Raw genomic sequence first — 8,621 nt, 5'->3', positions numbered from 1 at the left:
CATCTTCTTCTTCTTCTTCTTCAATTATACAGGGCTTTATGCCTTCGGGCCATCCCCTGTTAGAGAAAGAAACTTCCACAAGAGCATAGAATATGTTATAAAAATGTACTAACGAAAGAGCTTTCAACAATCACAGAACACATAGAAATTTCAGCAATTTCCATTCTTCCTTCTTCTTCAGAAGGGTATGAAAAAAAGAAAAAAAAAAAAAAAAACACAAACCAGACGAAACAAACGCAGATGGAGATGTTATATGAGATGGAGAAGAAGTCTTCAGGCTTAGGGGACGATGCTAAGCCGCTTTAAAATGATATGATGACATGGAGTCCCTGGATGAGTGTGTGGTAACAAAAAATGAAACCAAACAACCAAGGTAGAAAAGGACAAAAAACCAAACGAGAGAAAGAAAGAGGGGGAGAGAAAAAAAACAAGAAATAAAAACTCAAGAAAATCGTTGACTAAGGGTAACAAACCTCTCAAAGCAACAGATAATGTTCTCAGGTCTGCCTGAACAGAACTCGGACCAACACCTAACTGGTGGAGAAAGAGAATTAAAAGTTGAGAACCGAACCTGGGAGAACCTAATACAAGAAAACAAAAAGTGAGAGGAAGTTTCAGGAATCTTGCATTGTAGACAGAGAGGGTTAGCCATTTTCTTAATACGATGTAGGTATTCGTTCAAGGGAGCTCTATTGCAAATAAGTTTGTAAAATAAACATTCCAACCTTCTATTCGAAAACAAAGGGGAGAAGTTCTGGCAGCAGTTATAGAAGGAGCTAAACTCAGGAATAGATAAGAAAAGAGCATTGCGAATATTTTCCTTGAAGTGGCGATAGTAAAGAGAACGAATGTCCTCTACATAAAGGCTAGAAGGTAGAAGATCAACAGTAGTAGAAGCTACAGTACGAACATGATTGTCAATAGTTTCATTAATGGCAATGCCCGAATGACTTGGGACCCAGATTAGTGATATGCTGTTAACCAAAGAACTAGTATGAACCAGTTGAGCATACAGTAGGTGAGTCACCGTAGATGAATGAATAGAGAAATTGTCGAGAGCCATGATGACTGATTTGGAATCCGTAAATATGAATATTGAAGAATTAGACGATTGAATGAAGGATCTAAGACCTAAAGTAATAGCAAGGGCCTCCGCAGTGAAAACTGAGGAGTCTTTATTAATGAACCAAGACTTGATAACTTTTGTAACCAAACAGAAAGCTCCACAAACCACTTGAGATGATTTAGACGCATCCGTAGCAATTACATGAGCATTCAGCGGCAGAGACTCAATGTACTCTTGGAATATTGTTTGATAAGGGATGGTAGACTTAGTTTTTTGAAAGTTAAGACCCTCCGATATGAAATAGATATTTGAGGGTATCCACGGCCAAAAAGAATAAATTGGACGCAGCATGGACCTGTGGGAAAAACCAATGGTATTATTGAACTGTGATATTTTCCTAGCCAAAGATGGCGAGAGGCGACAAAAACCCGAATCTATATGGTTAGAGTGACCCTGCGTGGGAGAGGCTGTGGCAGAAATACAAGATAACCCAATCCTGAAGAGAATGGAATCCTGAAAGGAGGGTAGGGCGAGAATGGTTCTGAGTTTATCTATGCGAGTTGACGTAGGGAGGCCTAAGATAGATCTCATCGAGGAGTTATAGATTGTGTTTATCTTGGTGAGAGAAGATTTGGCTGCATTAAACCAGGCCACAGCTCCGTAACCAATGGTACCTCCAATGATGCTCATTAGCACAGGTTTGAGGAACTTGCAAGGAATATTTCTTGATGAGTGAGAGATGGAGCGACAAATGTTTAAATATAGAGTGCCCTTAGAACGCAGAGATGATAATTGTTTTTTCCAGGTGAGAGTACAATCCAGATGAACACCCAGAACTTTCAAGTACGGATCAAACGGAATGGATTCGCCATTAATGTTGAAAGAAGGAAAGTATGGAGGTCGTCTCCGTGAAAAAATAGAAAAACGAGATTTGGATAGAGAGATGCACAATCCACTATTTTCAGCCCATCTGAGAATGTTAGGCAAGGTGTTCATCAATCTGAACTCAGCATACTTCCCATCTAACGCATTCATCTGAAGGAAAATATCATCAGCATACATAAAAAACTTAATGTCAGAATTAATATATGAGGTTATATCTAATGTGAACAGGGTGAAAAGTACTGGGGAGAGGGTAGAACCCTGTAAAAGACCGCAGTTGGGAGCAAAGGCACCAGATATGGAACCCCTCCAATGAATGACATGTTTACGGTTCGAGAGATAATTAAAGAGCCAAGTTAAAAATTTACCATGAAAGCCCAAGCGGGCTAATTTGGCAATGAGCAAATCATGCCTCACAGAATCATAAGCAGCTCTCAAATCTAGAGCAATAATGTAGCTAGTATAGCCCCTTTGGAGGGCATATGAAATAGAGGACACCATATCTTTCATGCAAATCTCAGCACCAGTTTTTGGTCGAAAACCATAAAAATTTTTTGGAAAGAGCTCAAATCGTAATGCAATCCAGGTGATCCTAAAAAGAATGATTCTCTCAAAGATTTTGCTAATAGTGTTTATAAGGGTCAGAGGACGAAAGTTCTTCGGATCAGTAGTTGGTTTTCCTGACTTTGGAATAAAAATAATACGTCCTTCTTTAAAAGACGGCGGCACCAGCGATGAAGACCAAAGGGTATTAAAAGCATTCAGAAATTCAATCCCCTTATTTGGAAGGAGTTTGTACACCTTCAATGGAACACCATCTGGACCAGGGGTAGTTGAACGACCAGAACAAATGGCTCTACGAATTTCCGTGGGAGTGAACGGTGCATCCATCTGAGCCTGGAACTCACGAGGAGGACCATAAAAAGTAACGGTTTGAGATCGGCCAGGTGAAGAGAAGTGGTAAAATTTTAAAAGTTGGATCTGTACGAGAGGCTCGACATAACTATTATTAGCAATCTTGAAAATATGCCGGGAATCATCCCAAGTTTTCGCCACGATATAACGGTGTCTACGCAAGACAGAAAAGAGAACTGAGGGCTGAGAAAAAGGATGAAGTTCTTGAGCCAGAGTCTTCAATCGTAGAATGCGAAGGTGGCGACGAAAAACCGAAGCTAATTTTTTATATTTAATCCAGTTGGCCTGAGAGGGCACACGGCGAAATAAGCGGAAAGCCCGTTTTTTTTCGATAAGAGCAATACGCCCTTCTTTATCCAACTTAAGCCAAGGTTGTTTCTTCCGGTACACAGAGTACCTAGCTGAGTTAACAATGGAAACAACATGATTGTAGATACTGTCGAAATCGTTAGTAGCGGGGATGACAGAGAGACCTGCCATTACTGCTGACCATTTAATGTAACGGAATTCCTGAGATATGAATTGTTTATTCAAAGAGACGGAAATTTTAATTGGCAAATGATCACTATTGAATAAGGATTCACAGGGAGTCCAGATAATATATCTATAAAGACCTGGACTACAGAAACATAAGTCGATATAAGATTGTGAGTCCTTGCTATAAAAGGTGGGGCAAAATGGAGGAACTAGACAAAGGTTATGATTAAGATACCAATTAAATAACATAGTACCTGCAGGAGATACAATATGTCCTCCCCAGTTTGGATGATGACTGTTGGAATCTCCGATTATGATGAAATTCCCAGAGATGTATGAGAAAATATTGTCAATAGCAGCGATATTGAAAACACCTGGAGGACGATAAAAATTTACAACATACATAGAAAAATTATTTAGAAAAACTTGAACAATCATAATTTCAAAAAAGGGGTCCGAAATTTTCCATATCAAAGATGAGGAAAGAGATGAATTTACCGCGGTCACTAAACCACCACCTGGGAGAAGTCGATCATTTCTAAAAATCTGAAAACCAGCAAGAAAAAAATGGTCCTTCGGTTCCAGAAAAGTCTCCTGTAAACATAACATATCATAGTTTAAACAAAAATTTCTGATAAAGGTTGACTTGGACTTGATGCCTCGGACATTCCATTGAAGAACTCTAAAATTCATATTATTCATAGTATTTTTTTTTTTTGGAAAGGATTAACTAGAAAAATATATTGAACTGAAGAGAGGGAAAAAGCATCAAATTCACAGAAAAAAAAAAAACAAAAAAAACAACACTTATTTTTGGGAGAGAAAAAGGAAATATCAAGCGAGAAAAACACAATAGGAAAGGGAGGGGAAAAAAAAATCAAACGAAGCTCGATTTGATCACAAAAATAAGAATACTGAACTCTTGTCAGCTCTAAATGAGGTAAAGAAAAACCATTATCAAACTCGATAACAGAGAGAAAGGAAAAAAGATCAAACGAGGAACAAACTTTAAACGAGAGGGGAAAAAAAAGGGGGGGGGAGACAAAAATGAAATTAAGTGAAAAACTAGGTTCCAACATTTGAGGCCAAGTCATTTTTCAGTCTCTTAGCTAATCGTCTTTGTTTAACCCTTTCCGCAGGAGAAGTATAGAATTTATTCGATTCAGGATCTTGAGAAAAGTCACTATCATCATTATGCTCAGGGGGCAAAGGTTGATTGAAGATAGCAGTCGAAGGACCAGAAGTGTCCATATTTACATTCGAATTAAGTGGCGGTATTATATTCACCTTATGTACAGCTAGGTTAACCGAATTGACTATTTCGGGAATAAGCGCTCTAATAGAGTCATTCAGCGATTCCTGAAGACTTATTTTCAGATCTTTAAGTACAATTTCTTTGATGGCAGATACTTCCGCTTGGACCAGGGAACTGATCTCAGCCTTGAGAGCACTGAAGTCAGATGACATGGAAATGCTGGTCCGAGCAGCATATGAAGAGGAATTCATTTTACATCTTTCTCGAGCGATGTTTATTGGAACATGATGTTCGGCTTTATAGTGATATGCTTTTGACTCCAAGACATAAGCAGGGCACTGACGATCAGAGGCAAGATGAGTGGAAGCCTTACAGTTAATGCAGGAGATAGGGTTTTGGCAGGTTTCATGGTTATGATTTTGGCCGCATCGTTTGCAGATCTGAGATGATACTCTACAAAACTTTGAGCGGTGAAAGTAGCTCCAGCAGCGAAGGCATTGATTAGGACGCTCAATAAATTTACGTGGTCGAAATATCAAGAACCATAACTTTATTTCCAGCGGAATGTTCCTACCAAGAATCGTTACCAGAACAGTTTGTAAAGGAATTCTTTCTTTTATAAATCTTCGAATACCGATGACCTGTAACCCCTCCGATTGCAGTTCTTCCGCAATTTCCACTACTGCAATATCACACGGAATATTTAGCAAAAATTTGGAGGTAATCGAATCCTTCAAAAGGACCGATTTAACGGGAATGTTCAAAATCATATCTATTTTTTTTATCTCTTTCGCAGTGTGAATATTTTCCGTAGAGATTAACAGCTCACTTGAGCGTGTGAATCGAATCTCCGAGATGTGTTTAGGAACAGAGATTTTTGAGCAGATATCCTTTTTCAGGCACAAAGGCCTGGATCTGGGAATAATTTCTGCACCCGAAAACTTGAAAGTTAGCAAAATGCGAGGGGACTCACCAAAACCGTCCAAGATGTCTTCATCAGATAATAAAGTATTCCAATTATGACTTGTAGACGAGACTTTGTCTGCACTGCCCGCTGGCTGTGTATCTATTTCAACAGCCATAGCTGCACATTTGAAGGAGTCAAACTAGACCCCGGAAACGGGCAGAGCCCTAACCAAGAGCCTTGATCCTTCACTTCAGGAAATTAAATAAAATTACTCCTACGAATATAATAAATAAAGAAAACTGTACTTAAAGAGGGAAACACTAGTAAAAAATTAAATAAAGGGTAAGGCACAAACGCAGAGCGAGAGGGGCGTAACACCAACCACGCAGCGCGTACATCTGTATATCGCCATAACATCAGTTTATCGGGTGCATCTTGGAGCCGGACATGTTGTCATTTGATGCGGACGTTTTTGACTATCCGGACGGCCCGAACTATCTGATTGCGAAAGAAAGAGGGAGGAAATTTTTTCTTATGCATTATTGCCATCTATGAGCATTATAGTGTACTTTCATATTGTATATAGTTTCACTATTTTCTCAATAGATGACAGTACATGTCCATTACTTCGATTTTGCGCTACATGAGATTTGTCGCGCCAAATTCAAAAAATCAACAATTTGAAATCCAATTTTTTTTAACTGACATTGCATTTAAGAAATATTTCTAAGAGAAATAAGAAATAAAATTATAATAAAAATAATTCTAGAATAAATGTAAAAAATAATTCTACAATAAATGTAAAAAATAATTCTAGAATAAATGAAATAAATAATTCTAGAATAAATGAAATAAATAATTCTGGAATAAATGAAATGAATAATTCGAAAATAAATGTAAGAAATAATTCTACAATAAATGTAAAAAATAATTCTACAATAAATGTAAAAAATAATTCTAAAATAAAAATAATTCTAGAATAAATGTAAAAAATAATTCTAAAATAAAAATAATTCTAGAATAAATGTAAAAAATAATTCTACAATAAATGTAAAAAATAATTCTAGAATAAATGAAAGAAATAATTCTAAAATAAAAATAATTCTAGAATAAATGAAATAAATAATTCTGGAATAAATGAAATAAATAATTCTGGAATAAATGAAATAAATAATTCTAAAATAAATGTAAAAAATAATTCTAGAATAAATGAAAGAAATAATTCTAAAATAAAAATAATTCTAGAATAAATGTAAGAAATAATTCTAGAATAAATGTAAGAAATAATTCTAGAATAAATGTAAGAAATAATTCTAGAATAAATGTAAGAAATAATTATACAATAAATGTAATAAATAATTATACAATAAATGTAATAAATAATTATACAATAAATGTAAGAAATAATTACACAATAAATGTGAGAAATAATTCTAGAATAAAATAATTTTGGAAATAATTTCTAGAAATAAATTTAAGACCAAATATGAAAGAAATAATTCCGGAACAAATTGGTGAAACTCAGAATTAATGAAAAAAATAATTTAGAATTAGTTAAAAAAATCCATAAATCAGTGGGAAAATCTAATTTTGTAATTTCTGATAGAAACTATTTAATAATTAATAAATTGATAACTGAATAACTGTTGAAAGAAATTATTTCATGTGGTTTATTTGGAAGGAAAATAATTTCGGAATTACCAAAATAAATGAAAGAATCACAGAAAGTGACATTAAAGTCACAGAAAGTGGCGAAAAAAATTATTTCAGAATAAATGAAAGTCTTATTATAGTAAATTTTAATGTTATTTTCGTCCTCCCCTCCACCCTCTCTATTGGCCTCTTCTATTAAGATGCCACCAAATTACATGAGTTGGTGGCCTGAGGGCTTCGTGGGAAGTTTCAGTTTGGCTCGCCGTGTCTGTGAAGGTTGACGATCCCCCCTACCTCCTTCCCTGTGTTAAGATGTCACTGTGTCATTGTGAATATGGATTCAATCCTGTAAATTTAAATACCCCAGTATGAGTTTGTTTTCCTGTGGTTCCCAACTTCGAGGCGCAAATGCAAGCCGATCTCCCCATTAAAAAGTCTCGCCACAGAGAGCAACAGGCCTACAACGGTAAATTATTCAATCATTACACTTCACTCATAGATACAAAAACTGGTGGCAGATGGCAGCACTACACAGATACAAACTTCACGTCAGGTTTCACTACACGTACACGCACATTTCCGCATGTACTAATTCGTTAGAGGTTCGGCAGAGGAATATGGACGAGGTGCATGTGTAGTTTAGTAGTAGTAGTATTATGAGTTTGTGGCCCGCGGGGTTAGTGGGAAGTTTGAATTTATCCCGCGACGTCTGAAAGGTTGAAGAATTCTGGTCTAATGCATGCATGCTCACCCCCATGGCCCGTGTAATCATAATTGTGGCCCTTGGAATCATCTGATGTGGCCCACAATTTCAAACCTAATTTTGTTGAAATGGACTAAGTCGCACATTCCCAGATCACTAAAAAGTGACCCGCGTCATACTTTTAGATCATTTAAGTGACCGGTTGTTCAGTTGCACATCACTTTAAGTTGTCCACTGCAATTTTCCAGATCATCCGCGGCATATTTACAGACCACTTGAGTGACTCAGCATAGCCCCATATCACTCAAGCGGCCTGCGGCACACTACTTGTAGAGAAGCTGATTTTTTAGTACGTTAACTGGTGGAGTTTTCGGTCGACCAGCCTATATATTTGGCCCATCAGTAAAAGGAGAAACTTTTTCATTTTTTCTGGTTTTTGTCAACGATTATAATTTCCGCAGCAATGCGGAATTAATTAATTAATTATGCAATGTTTAATGCCCTTTCTTTAAATTAGACCGCGAGTTGGAATTTCTTATGAAATGACCTTCTTACGGATCACTTAAGTGACCCGCGACACTTTTCCAAAACCAAATGAAGCGGCCCGCTCTCTCCGGAAGGTTGAGCACCCTTGGTCTAACAAGCGTCGTGGTTTTTTTTTCAATTTGTTTGCAGAGAAATTTGATTTCTTTAAAATTATTTTTCAAAACTTAAGATGTCAGAAGTCGGATGCTGTGATTTTCTATAATAATTTCTTTTCTGT

Source organism: Pholcus phalangioides, unplaced genomic scaffold, assembly GCF_987345545.1.
Source record: "Pholcus phalangioides strain wild (caught in Gottingen) unplaced genomic scaffold, Ppha-v1.0 ptg000015l_1, whole genome shotgun sequence".
NCBI classification, from domain to species: domain Eukaryota; kingdom Metazoa; phylum Arthropoda; class Arachnida; order Araneae; family Pholcidae; genus Pholcus; species Pholcus phalangioides.
Note: the sequence above shows the minus strand (reverse complement) of the source record.